The sequence below is a fragment of the Myotis daubentonii genome, chromosome 2 (assembly GCF_963259705.1).
Source record: "Myotis daubentonii chromosome 2, mMyoDau2.1, whole genome shotgun sequence".
Lineage (NCBI taxonomy): Eukaryota > Metazoa > Chordata > Mammalia > Chiroptera > Vespertilionidae > Myotis > Myotis daubentonii.
Window position 1 is genome coordinate 30,113,029 of NC_081841.1, and position 14,997 is coordinate 30,128,025.

At 39.4% G+C, this 14,997-nt stretch overlaps 1 protein-coding gene across 1 annotated transcript in view; it reads left to right on the plus strand.

Moving 5' to 3' along the window:
• Positions 1–14,997, plus strand: part of PIK3C2G (phosphatidylinositol-4-phosphate 3-kinase catalytic subunit type 2 gamma) — a 274,899-nt gene that overhangs the window by 225,145 nt on the left and 34,757 nt on the right. The window lies entirely within an intron of this gene.

Genomic DNA, 14,997 nt, shown 5'->3' on the forward strand with positions numbered 1-14,997 from the left:
TTACAATTTAATTTTATACTTTTGCATAAAATATCAACTATTACTGGAAATATTTTATTATGCATTATGATAATATTCTGTTAGTCCTTCAACAAACATTCATGTCTTATATGTGGAAAATCTCTGAAACAGTAAACTGTGGAACAGCAAAAAAGGTACAGCACGTTGGCCTCAAATAACTTGAAGTAATATGTGATTAGTGAAATATCAGTGCTGCTAGGTGCCCTAGCACTGTAGAGAATTTTAAGAATTACTTTATTTTCTCTTCTTGACTTTTTATTGAATTTACTGGGGGTAACAATGGTCAATAAAATTATACAGGTTTCAACTGTACAATTCTATAATGCATCATCTGCACATTGCACTGTGAGCTCACCATCCAAAGTCTAGTCTCCTCCTGTCACCGTTCATCCCCCCTTCACCCTCTCCTACCTCCCCCCACCTCTCTTTCCCTCTGCTAATCACCACACTATTGTCTGTCTATGAGGCTTTTTTTACCACCTTTTTCACCCAGCCTCCCTCCCCGCTCTGCTCTGACTGAGGTTTCAGGGAGAAGATGAGGTTTCAGGGAGAAGAGAGCATCTGAGCGATGCCTTTAACAGCAGATAGTATTTAAAAGAGCTGACTTAGGTGCCAGGATGGTGTGGCTCAGTGGTTGAGCATGGACCTATGAATGAGGAGGTCACAGTTACATTCCCAGTCAGGGGGTCAGGACACATGCCTGGGTTGCAGGCTCAATCCCCAGTGAGGGATGTGCAGAAGGCAGCCAATCAATAATTTATCTCTCATCATTGATGTTTCTATCTCTCTCTCCCTTTCATTTCCTCTCTGAAATCAATAAAAAAAATATTTAAAATATAAAAATAAACAAATAAAAGAGTTGGCATAGCGAAGTGTTTCCCTAGGAAATAGGAAAGGTCATGAGTGAGGGGGGAGAAGAAGGGGATTGTATTAGATTCTATTGCTGCTATGATAAATTACCACAAATTTGGTAGCTTAAAACTACACATATCTTTTTTTTTCAATTCTTAAAGTCAAAGTCCAAAAAAATGGGTCTTAGAGGACTAAACTCATGTTAGAGGACTGGTTGTTTCTTCAGACACTGGGAAAAACATCCATTTCCTTGGCATTTCAGCTTCCAGAGACTGCCTCATTCCTTGACTTGTGCCCTTTCCAGCCATGGCACCTTCTGACCTCTGCTTCTGTCAGCACCTCTCCTTTGACTATTTATGGCCCTCCTTGTGGTCATCCAGGATAATCTCACCATTTTGATCTGCTTAATTTCATTTTAACTGCAATGTGCCTTTTGCCATGTAAGGTAACATGTTCACAGGTTCTGGAGATTCGAATGTGGGCATCTTTGGAGGGCCATTATTCTCTCACAGGGACATAGGAAAAAGGGCAAGGATACAATTCAGCCGGACCTCAGCATTCTCGCGAGGAAGCTGTGAGAGGAAAGTTAAAACCAATAAGGGAGTCAAAGCCAGGTTGTCAAGACATAAAGCTAAGTCTTAGAGAGTAGTGAGGGACTAAAAACAATAAGGAAAATAGCAATGTCCCTCATGACTCTGGGAGATTCTGGGCCTCCTCATTGGACTGGGACGATCTTCTTTTTATTTTTAATTTTTAGCATTCAATTTTTCTATTGAATTACTTGATATTATTTTGTTTTAGTTATAGTATTTCATTATATATTCTGGATAGATGCCTTACATTAGTTAAATATGTTGCAACAATTTTCTTTCACTCTGTGTCGTGTGCCTTCATTCTCTTTATTATGTTTCCTGGTGAACAGAAACTCTTAATTTTAATTTAGTAAAATGTGTCAGTATTCTTCCTTAGAGTTAGAAGAATATACCATACCTCTGTGTCATAAGCACAGCTTCCTATATTATTTTCTAGAAGCCTTGTTGTTGTTTTTCTTTCACATGTAAAACTACATCTATCTGAAGTAGACTTTAGTGCATGGCATAAGATACGAACGACCTTATTTTTTCCATGTAAAGTTTTAATTGTTCCAGCACTGTTGAAAGACTTCCCTTTTCTTACTGTTCTGCAGTGCTATCTTTGTAATAATTTAAATATTTACCTATGTGTCCACTTCAGAGCTGTATATTCTACACCAATGATCTTTGTCTATCCTTGTGCCAACAGTCTTAATTACTGTAGCTTTATAATAAGTCTTGATATCTAGCAAAGTAAGTCCTTCTATTTTATTCTTATTCTTAAGTAGTTAGTATTTTAGCTCTTCTGGAGCTTTCACGTTTCCATGTACAATTTAAATTATCTTGTTAACTTCATGCAAAAACCAACTGGGATTTTTGTTGAAATTTTATCCTTATAGTTTCCAATCCATTATATTGTACTTATTTAAAGTTTTAAAATTGTTTTCTCAATAATAGACTTATTGTTCTGTGCACAGACCTTAAAAATATTTTGTTATACTAGATGTCTTACAGTACCTATTAAATATTGTTTCTCTATTTTTCATTAGAAATTAGATACAACTGATTTTGTATGTTGACATTTTATCCAGCAACCTTACAAACTTCATCTTTAATTATAAAAATTTATCTGTATTTTTTTAATTTTCTACTTACAATCATATTATCTACTAATAACAAAAGTCTTGTTATTTCTTTTCCATCTAATCTAATAAAAGAGAAACATGGTAATTGGCGTACGACTGCTACCCTTCCCATTGGCTAATCAGGGAGATATGCAAATTAACTGTCAGCCAAGATGGCGGCCGGCAGCCAGGCAGCTTGAAACTAACATGAGGCTTGCTTGCTTGCTTCAGTGACAGAGGACTGCAACGTTCCCCGCCTGCCTTGCAGGCCTCTGAGCCTGCAATTTGAAACATTTTAACAAATATAGAAGCTAAAAAAAAAACAAAACCCAGAAACCAGCTTTCAGCAAACTGGGATCTCAGAGCTGGAGTCAGAGCTGGAGTTATACATTGTTTCGATTACCTACTTTCAGCAGCGGAGGCCTAAGAGCTGGCGCCTCAGAGCTAAAGCTGGCCCAGAATTTAAAAAGAAAAAAGAAAAAAAGGAGCGGTTGGGAGCTTCCATCACCCGCCAGCCTGAAAACAGCCCTCAGCCCCTCACCCAGACTGGCCAGGCACCCCAGTGGGGAACCACACCCTGAAAGGTGTGTGACCAGCTGCAAACAGCCATCATCCCCTCACCCAGACTGGCCAGGCACCCCAGTGGGGAACCCCACCCTGAATGATGTGTGACCAGCTGCAAACAGCCATCATCCCCTCACCCAGGCTGGCCAGGCACCCCAGTGGGGACCCCCACCAAGATCCAGGACACCCTTCAGGGCAAACCAGCCAGCCCCACCCATGCACCAGGCCTCTATCCTATATAGTAAAAGGGTAATATGCCTCCCAGCACCGGGATCAGCGGAGCCGAGAGGCCTCCTGGCACTGGGATCAGCATGACAGGGGGCAGCGCCCAAACCCCCTGATCGCCTTGCGGCTCTGTGTGTGACAGGGTGTAGGGCCACAACCTCCCTATCCGCCCTGCTCTGTTCGTGACATGGGAAGGCGCCTCAACCTCCTGATCAGCCCTGCTCTGTGCCTGATATGGGGGAGCTCCCCAACCTCTGATCGCCCTGAGGCTCTGTGTGTGACAGGGTGCGGCGCCCCAACCCCTGATCGGCCCTGCTCTGTGTGTGACAGGGTGCAGCGCCCCAACCCCCCCCCCCACAGGCCCTGCTCTGTGTATGACAGGGTAGAGCCATAACCTCCCCTTCGGCCCTGCCCTGAGTGTGAGAGTGGTGGCGTCCCAACCCCCTGATCCACCCTGTTCTGTGTGTGACAGGGTGCGGTGCCCCAACTCCCCTATCGGCCCTACTCTCTGAGTGACAGGGGGAAGCTCCTCAACCCCCTGATGGGCCCTGCTCTCCCCAACGCCCGTATTGGCCCTGCTCTGTGCGTGACAAGGGGTGGCGCCACAACCTCCCCATCGAACCTGCCTTGAGTGTGACAGGGGGTGGTGCCCCAACCCCCCAATCGGCCCTACCCTGAGCGTGACTGGGGGTGGCATCACAACCTCCCTATCCGCCCTGCTCTGTGCATGACAGGGGGCAGTGCCACAACTCCCCAATCGGCCCTGCTCTGAGCCTGACCAGGGGCTGCACCTAGGGATTGGGCCTGCCCTCTGCCACCCAGGAGCAGGCCTAAGCCAGCAGGTCGTTATCTCCTGAGGGGTCCCAGACTGCAAGAGGGCACAGGCCAGGCTGAGGGACCCCCTCTTCCCCCTGAGTGCACAAATTTTTGTGCACCGGGCCTCTAGTATTTATATAATCTTATTTTTGTTTCTTGCTATTTAGTACTCTCGAGAGCCTCCAATATATATTGAAGAGGTGATGGTGGATATGATTATGTTATTCCATCACCTAATATTTAGAAATATCTGATATTTCCTCATTAAGTATGTGGGTTTTGTAGGTACCTTTGCTATTTTAAGAAAATTTTATTCCTAGGTTGCCAATAATTTTTACAATAAAGGTTGAGTGTATGAAATGTTTTCTCCTGAATCTATTGGGTTGGTCACCAATCAGCCAATACCAATAATTGTTCTCCTTTATTCTGTTAATGTGGTAAATCACATTAATGGATAATCTAATTTTAAACAGAATTGCATTACTAGGATAAACTCCACATGATTGTCATGCATTATCCTTTTTTTGTATTGCTGTATTTGATTTAACATTTTCTTTCATATTTGTTTTCAAATTTGTTTATGACAGTAATGACCTGAAGTTGTTTTGTGTTATAATGTCCTTACCAGGAATAAGAATCAAGAATATGCTGGACTCATAATACTATCATTTGCAAAAAATTCTTGCTTTTTTTCCTACTCTGTAGAAGAGTTTCTATAAAATTGGTTTTATAACTTTAATTTGTAAAGCCATGTAGGTCTTGAGATTTCATTTACTTAAGAGTTCTAGGGCAATTCACATTTTCTGGTTTTTTGAGGGAGGGGTCTATGTATAAGTTATAGTTCTCTGGGAATTTTTGCTACTTTATTGGCATAAAGTCATTCACAGTGTTCCCTCATAATATTTGTAACATTTATAAGATCTGAAGAGATGCCCACTCTTTCATTATTCACATATGTCATTTCCTAATCAGTCTTGTCAGAGGACTATGAATTTTACTAATCCTTGCCAAGAATGAAATGTGGAATTTATTGGCCCCTTTATTATATTATTTTAATACTTTATTTTTATATTTATTGTTTCCTTCCTCTGCTTCCTTTGGTTCTGTTTTGCTCTTCTATGTATACCATCCTCAGATAGTTACTTGTTTATTTTCAACCTAGACATTTGGCCTTCAATATAGTAGATACACAGATATCCTACTATTTTATTGATTTTTAGCAAATATAGACTCGAGGACATTGTGCTCCAATATTACTTCCAGTTGGGAGACTCAGCTGGAATGCCGTTATGTATCAAAAGACAAGTGTCTGAGCACTTAAAGGGATATACAGTACTTAACTCAATTCTGAGTGAGGCAGAGAGGCATCTCAGACAGTATGGCACTCAAACTGTTATTAAAGGGCAAGTAGAAGTTGGTAAATAGAAATTGGGGAAAGTTGTGCTAGACAAAGGGAACTACAAGGACAAAGCATCCATTATGGTTATATGCGTTCCTCTTGTTCTGTAGTTTAAACAACTCAGTAACTATATTCATTCATTGTTTACCCATGGATAGCACAGTTATAAACTCGTCAATACTAAATAAATATTTTAAATAAAAATAACAGAATCATTAGAATATACTAACTTATGAGATTTTAAAACCTAAGAGATTGAGTTTGCATCTGAAAAGTATTTAGTTGTCTCTTATTTATTCTTATAGCTTACCAGTTTTTTCTTTTAAAGAAATTAGTTCATGCTTCTAAAACATACAATTCATTTACTTATATACATAACCTACTACACTAATAGTGATAAATAAGATTTTAAAATGTGTAGAAAACAAGACATTTGGGGGGGAAACTTAGATAATGTTACTAAATAAATAGTAATGTAATTTTGATTTTTTTTCCTCACTCCAGTGTCTAGTCCCCCACATGAACCCCCTGACAGAGACCTCTAGGTTGATAAAAGCAATCTTGAGAATCCTGCTAGCTGCCAGCTCGGAACAGGCTCTTCTGGTTAGCTAAGAGCCTTGGCTGCTCATACTCGTAAAGAATGACCAAGGCAACTTTATTTCATTGAGTTTCAAATCCCTTTTGCATGTTCAAGAATATTGAATGTTGACATTCTCTGAAGGTCATGTCCATTAACTTATGCTATAGTCAAGGACCACATGAATGTGGCAGTTGTCTGTAAGGGAAAGAGCTGAGGGGATAGTGGATGGGATTTCTATCTTTGCATGCTGCAGGCTGCCTTACTGATAATAATAAGCTGTTTTTAAAACTATGCCTTTCAAGGAAATGGACAAAATATCAAGTACCCATTAAAGTGTTGGGATTTGTCCTATTTATACAGAGGCAAGTAAGTGCACACTGGGATAGGCTTCTGATCTCATTCTAGTGCAACTAGGATGCATGTTGAGATCTGTCTTTTATATATATACTAGAGGCCCTGTGCACGAAATTCATGCACTGGGTGTGTGTGTGTGTGGGGGGGAGGGGGTGTCCCTCAGCCCAGCCTGCCCCCTCTCACATACTGGGAGCCCTCAGGCGTTGACCCCAATTGCCCTCCAATCGCAGGATCGGCCCCTTGCCCAGGCCTGATGCCTCGGCCAGAGGTGTCAGGCTTGGACAGGGGACCCCCATCTCCCCCCGATCACTGGCTCTGGCCCCCGCCTAGGCCTGAGACCTCTGGCCCAGGAATCATGCCTGGGCAGGGGTCCCCCATCTCCCTCTGATCGCTTGCTCCACCCCCCGCCCAAGCCTGACGCTTCTGACCCAGGCTTCAGGCCTGAGCAAGGGGACCATCATATCCCCCCAATCCCCGGCTCAGCCCCCCACCCAGGCCTGATGCCTCCGCCAGAGGAGTTGACCCTCATCACCCTCCAATCACCAATCACCAGATCGGCCCCTTGACCAGGCCTGAGGCCTCCGGCAGAGGTGTCAGGCCTGGGCAGAGGACCCCCAGCTCCCCGCGGTTGCAGGCTCCACCCCTACCCAGGCCTAACGCCTCTGGCTGAGGCATCCGGCTCGGGCAGCGGGGACCCGCAGCTGCAGTGGCCCCGCGATCGTGGGCTCCGCTTTAGGCCCAGGCAAGGGACCCCTAGCTCCCGGGACTGCCAGCTTCGACCGTGTCCAGCTCCCATTGCTGGCTCCACCCCTACTTCCTGCTATCACTGGCCAGGGCGGCAAAGGCACCTGATTCTCCGATCATGGCTGGGGGGCAGGGCAAAGGCGGCCCCAGGGCCGCCTTTGCCCTGCCCCCCAGCTCTTAGCTCCCCCCTGGGTTTCCGATCACTGTCAGTGGCAGGGGGCTTCTTTCTGCTTTCCCTTTCGCCTCCCTGCATTGTGCCTACATATGCAAATTAACCGCCATCTTGTTGGCAGTTAACTGCCAATCTTAGTTGGCAGTTAACTGCCAATCTTAGTTGGCAGTTAACTGCCAATCATAGTTGGCAGTTAATTTGCATATAGCCCTGATTAGCCAATGAAAAGGGTATCGTCGTACACCAATTACCATTTTTCTCTTTTATTAGTGTAGATTATTATAGATTTGATTTCAGAAAGAAACAGGAAGAGAGAGAAATAGAAACATCAATGATGAGAGAGAATTATTGATCGGCTGCCTTCTTCACACCCCCTAACTGGGATTGAGCCTGCAACTCAGGCATATGCCCCAACCGGGAATTGAACCTTGACCTTCTGGTTTATAGGTCAGCGCTCAAACACTGAGCAACACCATCCAGGCTTGATTCCTGTCTTGACATGGCAGCAGGCCATCAATAGGGAACTCCTACATGTATCTGCCCACAGAAGGGGTTCGTATAGAAGTGGTAGTAGACTACTGCTATGAGAAAAGAAAGCAAAGGAGTCATGTATATACAGGTTATACAGGTCAGGAAAACTTGCAAAGGGGCAGTTTAGCACAGCAAGGCTTAGTGAATATTGTTGCCCATCATAGTCATTGCTGGGGTGGGGGTGGGCTAGAAGAGGTCAGTGGGGAAGAAAGGGAACATATGGAATACTTACAAAAATATTTTTAAAAATAAATAATACATAAAAACAAAAAGTTGAATTGAAAAATATATTATTATGAGCCCTTCTAGGGCATTCTCAATTATAATAAGTCTTACTTTTTGTCAAGGAAATTAGATAAAGAGGTTGCTTTAAAGTCCAGTATCTGGTATCAGTCAAGTTAGATGGGAAGGAGCTCTCTGGGGGTTAAACTAAAGACACAGGAGCAGCCCAGATAGAGGAATGACTATGAATCTCTGAGACACACTCTCTCTCTCTCTCTCTCTCTCTCTCTCTCTCTCTCTCTCTCTCACACACACACACACACACACACACACACATCAATAAAAGAAAATAGGCATAAATGAAGACCACAGTAATACACTATCCCGATATCTCTCCTAATGAGATTGCAAGCATCTGTTTAGGCATCCTAGTGCCGTACCTATTTGGCTTGGGTTTGTTTAGTTTTATATTCTACTCTCAAACTGATAGAAACTTCTTTTCTTCTTTCAATGTTTGCAGTTTCGTTCTACTAGCAAATTATAGTTAGTCCTACTAACAAATTATAAGAAATCCTTTTGCTTCTTTAAATTCTTCTCTGTTTCAGTGGAATTGTGTTGTGACCTGAATAAGATCTGTATAGAGAGCAATATAAACATATAACAAAAGCTATAGAAAATGATTATAGTACTTAAACAAATGTGAACATTTGAATTTAGTTGAAATATGCAAACAGCAGTTGTTTTTAAAAAATTTAAGCCATATTCATTGTGATTTTTAGTTCTTCTCATATTGTTGTTAATTTCTAGAAGTCCCCTAAAATAAGAAATAATATCACTTAAAGCTTAAGCAATGTTATGCTTTTAAAGCAGAAATCAAATGTCAAAATAAATCCAAATGGGTAAATCCTATCTTAATAGTGAACATATGTTTCTTATTCCCTGCTTGCTAAACCCAGATGTTAATTACTACATTTGTCACTACATTGCTCTTTTCCTCTTTGGAGCTCATTGAGATTATGTTGCAGGCAGGATAAATGTCATGTGTGTACCATCAGTAAAACCAAGAGTATTTTTCAGAGTCTGGTAAAATGTTGATGACATATTAGAACAGGAATTATAAAAGATTCTTTAGAAATTTGCTATTTTTCATAGTGTCATTCTTCCATGTAACTCTAATACGAATATAATGAGTTGAACCACATTAAAGACTGGACATTCTGACAAGCTACTTTATGAAAAAGGCAATAAAATATAATTACTGTTCAACTTTGATTTAAAACACTTATGGGAATTCATTTTTAAATTCACATTTTATAGGACTTTCTGGTATGTGAGAGATAGATTTAGCTTATTGTTTTAACTCACTGAAACTAAATATCTTGCAGCCAATTCTAGATATTGGCTGGCCAGTTAATAAATGGGAATTATTAATGTGTTATTTTAAAGATAGGGAAAAATGATATCAGTATTGTATTGCATTACTTCTGATCGTTGCAAGTACTTTGTAGTCTTTGAGAGCAAGAATTCGTGCATATGAAATAGGTAAACCAGAAGTTTTCAACAACTTTGAACTGATAAACTCTCTCAAAATATCAATCATTTTAAATTATAAATGATGTAGTATAATTGCTAAACAAAATATTAATAAGAGCCTTGAAATTAACAAAATATAAGCTGATGTGTATTTTAATTTAAATTTGTTCAATTGACTTTCAAGTCTGCTCTTTACTGAATGAATTTTTAAGTTGAAAGCATTATTAGACATTAAAATCTCATATTAGTTAGATAAACATCTAATCTAGCAAAGAAAGGTATATATAACCTCATAGAGTAGTTAATATAGCCTATGCATTTACCTAAACCATTGATATAAGAAATCAATAACTGTAGAGTCTCCATGACAAATCTTAAACATTTACTAATTTTTTCAAATATATAATGTTCTACATAATACAGATGTTCCAAATATTTAACAACTGTTAGGACACAGGCACTAAAAAAACCGGATGAGTGCCAGTTACTAATCCACCTTTATGGCCATACAAGCTTGCATTGATTGAATATTTCTGTGTTGGAGAAAACTGTAGGAGGAGCATTAAGGAACAGAGGCAATCAGGAGTTTAAATCTAAACACACTAAGTCTGCATTACCTGTGATACTTTAAGTAGAGAGATCAAGTGGAAAGTTGACGTCATGAGTTGAGGGAAAAAGTGAGACTGGAAATATAAATATTGGAGTTGTCAACAAATAACTATTTTCCAAAGCCATGAGATTGGATGATATTATTTGGGTGAAAATGTAAATATAACAGAGTCTGAGAACTAGACCATGTAGCACGCCAAGTTAAAGTTTGAGAAGATAGAGGGGAATCAACAAAGGAGAAGGAGCAACCTGTTGAAAACCACAAGAATGTGCTGCCTGGTATCCAAGATAGGAAATGATATTGAAGAGGATGGAATGATCAGCTGTTTCAAATGCTACAAATGGGTCAAATATAAAGAATTCACCCTTGGAGTTAGAAAAAGGGGTATCATTGGTGAATTTAAGAAGAACAATTTAATGGGAGCATTAGAAACAAAAAAAGTCCTAGAATGGGTTCAAAAGAGAATGTGAAGAGAGAAATTTGGATTAAATGTAGAAAACAAATCTTGCTCTAAGGATGAATAGGAGAAAATAATGTGCAGGGAAATGTAGGTCAAGAATTTTGTTTATTGAAATAAATTATAGCATATTTGTATGCTGGTAGGAAGACCCATTGAAGAAACAAATCTTGATGATGCAAGGGAGAAATGAGAGCTTAGTCAGAGACCAAAGTAATGACCTTGAGTAAAGAAAAGAGCATGGGAGCTAGTGCTCAAATCAGTCTCAATTAAAGCACAGACAGTGCACCCATGTAAGGGAAGAAAGGGCAGAGGTGAGGTAAGATAACATATGTGTTGCCAAAGGCTTATAGAAATTCTTTTCTGTTTCTGGTTGTTGTTGTTTTATCAACAAGAAGAGCAGCTTTGAGCAGACTGAAAGAGAGGAAAAGTGTGCTGGCATTTTGAGGAATGAATCTAAGGTATTAAGTAGTCCTATGGGTGAGTAGAAGAATAAATGGACTAGTGATGGGTGTAGAATTTCCAGAAAATCCCAAACACCAAATTGAAGGTTGTGGGCATGAAGTAATAGTAAGGCCAGTAAGCGTGGTTGAGGGATTTCCTCCAGCAATAGTCAGTAGGCCTGTTACAGTTGCAGACTTGGCAGAGAGCAACCAGACTTGGATATTTTGCCAGGTGATAATAAAATAAAGGGAGAGGGGACCAAAGGAGTGAAAAGAGCATGCAAGGGAGTTATTGAAAGTTTCAACCATGAGATCTACATTGGCCAAGGAGGGATGTGAAAATATGAAAGGGGTTAGGGTCAGTGAAAAGTCAACAGATTGAGTTTTGTCACTAGAGGGAATGAGCTGGAATGGAGGGAGATGGTAGTTGTAGACAGGGAGGTTAGAAATCAAAATAATGAACAGTCTTCAGTCAAAATTTTGAAGTCAAAAGCCTTTAAGACAAAATCAAGGGAAGAAGTGAGTGGCTGAGTAGGATGCAGAATAAGATAGTTAGACAAGAGGAGTTTAAAAACAAAGAATCTACCACAACAAGGATGATTTGTATGAATATTAAAATAAGTGTGAATTATGATCAGTACTATTAGAGAAAATGACAATGTTCCAGAGTTAAAAGTGTTCAAGAAATCAATGCCAATGACCTAGAAATCAATACACAAGTCCAACAACAAGGGGGAGGGCTGTGTAGTCAGTAGACACAATATTCAATGCAGAGCCTTTTTATAAGAAAAGAAAAAGTGAAGGTTAGAAGAACAACGAGATGCAAAAAGGATACCTACCCCACCACCAGGATCAGGGTTATAAAGGGAACCAGAGAGTGTATAGCCACTATTTCAGAGACTTAAAGAGAAAGCATAATGGAATGCTCAGAGAACATAGTAAATTGAGCATATAAGAAATTTTGCTAATGACATTCTCCAAGAATGCTGTCATCTTTCTTAAAAAAAAAATAAAAATCTGGTAATAGTGCTTTTCTGCTTAAAAGTCATCACTAGGTCACAGTAGCCTTAAGCTTATGCAGAAGACTGCATGTTACAGGACTCCTATAAAGATCTCTCTGGCCATAGTTCCTCTTCACATCTATAGGCCTTTGTCATTGGTAACACAGGTGGGCCTGGGCTTACTGACCACACTGTATTTTGTGTGTATGCTAATTTCAATTAGTCAACTACTTATGCTGTCTGCTGTTCCATTTTCTCTTTTATAGAATAGTTAAATTTAGAGGAGTATTTTTCCTGAGAAACTATGATCATTTGAAGAATTAATCAGAAAAACATTCTTCATAATGTAAGAATCTCCTAGGTATTTTAGAACATTTTGGACAAGTGGTTTTGCCTAGCAAATGCCAGTTGTACCCTTCAGTAATTGAGACAAAAGTATGCCCATGCATTTTCTAAACACCTCATATTGTAGCATAACAAACTAATATTTTTGTATAAGTATGTTAGAAATATTGCAAGGGCATCTTTTGTTTTTATTAGTTAAAACTGACAGCTCTACTTATGGAGAGTCCAGCTGAATAGAATTATGTTTGTAGTCCATCAATGTAAAAATGGCACCCCTAGAGTTGCTCAATATATCATCTACACAATTAAATGTAGCCACAATGCTTGGGTGTCAATACAAATCCAGTTGAGAACACAGGTTATTAGTCAGAGCAATTGTATTACTAACATTCCTATAATTCTCCAAAATATCCAGCAGTGCAATGTGTTAAAATGCTCTGGAATGCATGCACGTAAGTAAAGCTCAATCTGAGAAAATTTTTAAATCGATTATTTTGAGATCCAGCAATATTGCTTTTCTACCCTCTTCATTTCTTTTATTGACTTCTCTTTTCATTGACACTGGACCATGTTTCTTCTCAAGAATAAAAACAATGTTATTACATTAAGGAATTAGTTTTTACTGTGTTACCCACACCAAGAATTATGAGAGCTTCAAGGGAATAATTAGCTAGTGGTGACATTTCAGAGACTAATTGGGAAGATTTTCTGCCTACTGTTGAAGTTTAATAACCATTGGGTGGTGAGGTCAAAATGTCACCAGCGAAGAATAATTGACTAGTTTTCAAAAGACCAAAGAAGATCAAATTTCCTTCACCAAATTCTGCACAGGCTGAAGTTTAACTTTAAACTAAAATATAAAAATAAATAACAAAACCAAAAAAAAAACAACAACCTTGATTTGGTCAACTCCCTGATTATGATTATAGATACATTTTTGAACATATATTCTTACTAAACAAGGTCAAAAGATATCTATAGGTAGAGATCAAAATTGGTAATTAACTAATTTATAATAATGCCTAAAACTGCTACCTAGATAAAAAAAATAATTGCATTAGAAAACCAATGTATTCTATATCTGATGACAGATCTCTGGTTCTGTTAACAAATATTTACTGAGAGAAATACTGTATAAGGAATGAGTGAAAAAATTATAATCTCTGTACTTGATATCATATTGATTAAACTAATAAGAGTAGAGAGCATGTGATAAAACTTGGGCACATGGGTGGATAAGGGCGGAAAGGATGGAGAAAGGAAGACAAAGAGGTAAGAGAGCATGATATACTTCAGGAAATAATATAATTCAGCACAGTCCAGGTTAAAGTACTAGAAGAGAAATGGTGATAGGTGAATATAGGGAAATGAACAAGATCCCAATTAAGGAAGGTCTTATAAGCTTTGTTAAGCTGTTGATCTTTTTCTTAAGAGCAATGGGGAGCCATTGACAGGCTTTAAGATGTTAGTTATTCGAATTTTATTGTGAAAGGTTCATTCGGCAATTGTGTGGAGAATAGATTGGATTAAAGAGCAGCAGGATAAGAGCTGGGCATCTCTGCTATAAGTTAGTGAGAAGTAATGATGCTAGAGAGCTAGGAAGATGGCAGTTTACCTGGAAGAAGTGAATAGGTGGCCTATTTATGAGATGAAATTCATAAGACTAAACAATTTTACATGTGAGGTGAGTAAGAATGGAGAGTCCAAAAAGATACACACTATTGTATATGGACACAGAAGTAGCAAATTGCGGGGAAAGAAAATGCACTTAGTGGTTCACTTGTCTTTAGGACAGTCAAAGGAGCCAATAAACAAGTATTTTGATATAGAAGGCTGAGGATCTGGAGATAGATCTTGGATAAAGGTTTCAATTTGTGCATCCTTATAGAAGCCACCAAAAGGCAAAAGATCGCCCAGAAGGAATGTGGAAATGAGAGAGATGGGCCTAGACATGAGGAACAGGAGAGCTGAAATCATAAACAAAAAGAAAAGATCCTGAAAGGAAACCTAATAAAAGATGGTAGAAAAAAATGGAAGAAAAACTGGAAGGACTTAGTGTCATAGGCAAAATAAAGAGAGCATTTCACTAAAAATGGAATTTCCATATAAGCCAGAAATGGGAACCTTTTTTCTGCCAAAGGCCATTTGGATAGTTATAACATCATTCCCTTAATATAATTCACTTAATTTAAATTTATGTTGCTATGGAAAAAGCTCCTAGATTTATTGAATTTTGAGTACCACCTGCAGTTGCCTTGGCAGGGCCAGACCAAATGATTTTGAGGGCCTTATAAGGCCCATGGACTAGATGTTCCCCACCCTGTAATAAACCAAGAAAATCCCCATGGGATTTGGAAAAAGAGAAACAGTGTTAGAAATGAGGGTAAAAGCATTTTTTAGAAGACAATTGGCACAAACTTGAAAGTGGTGGA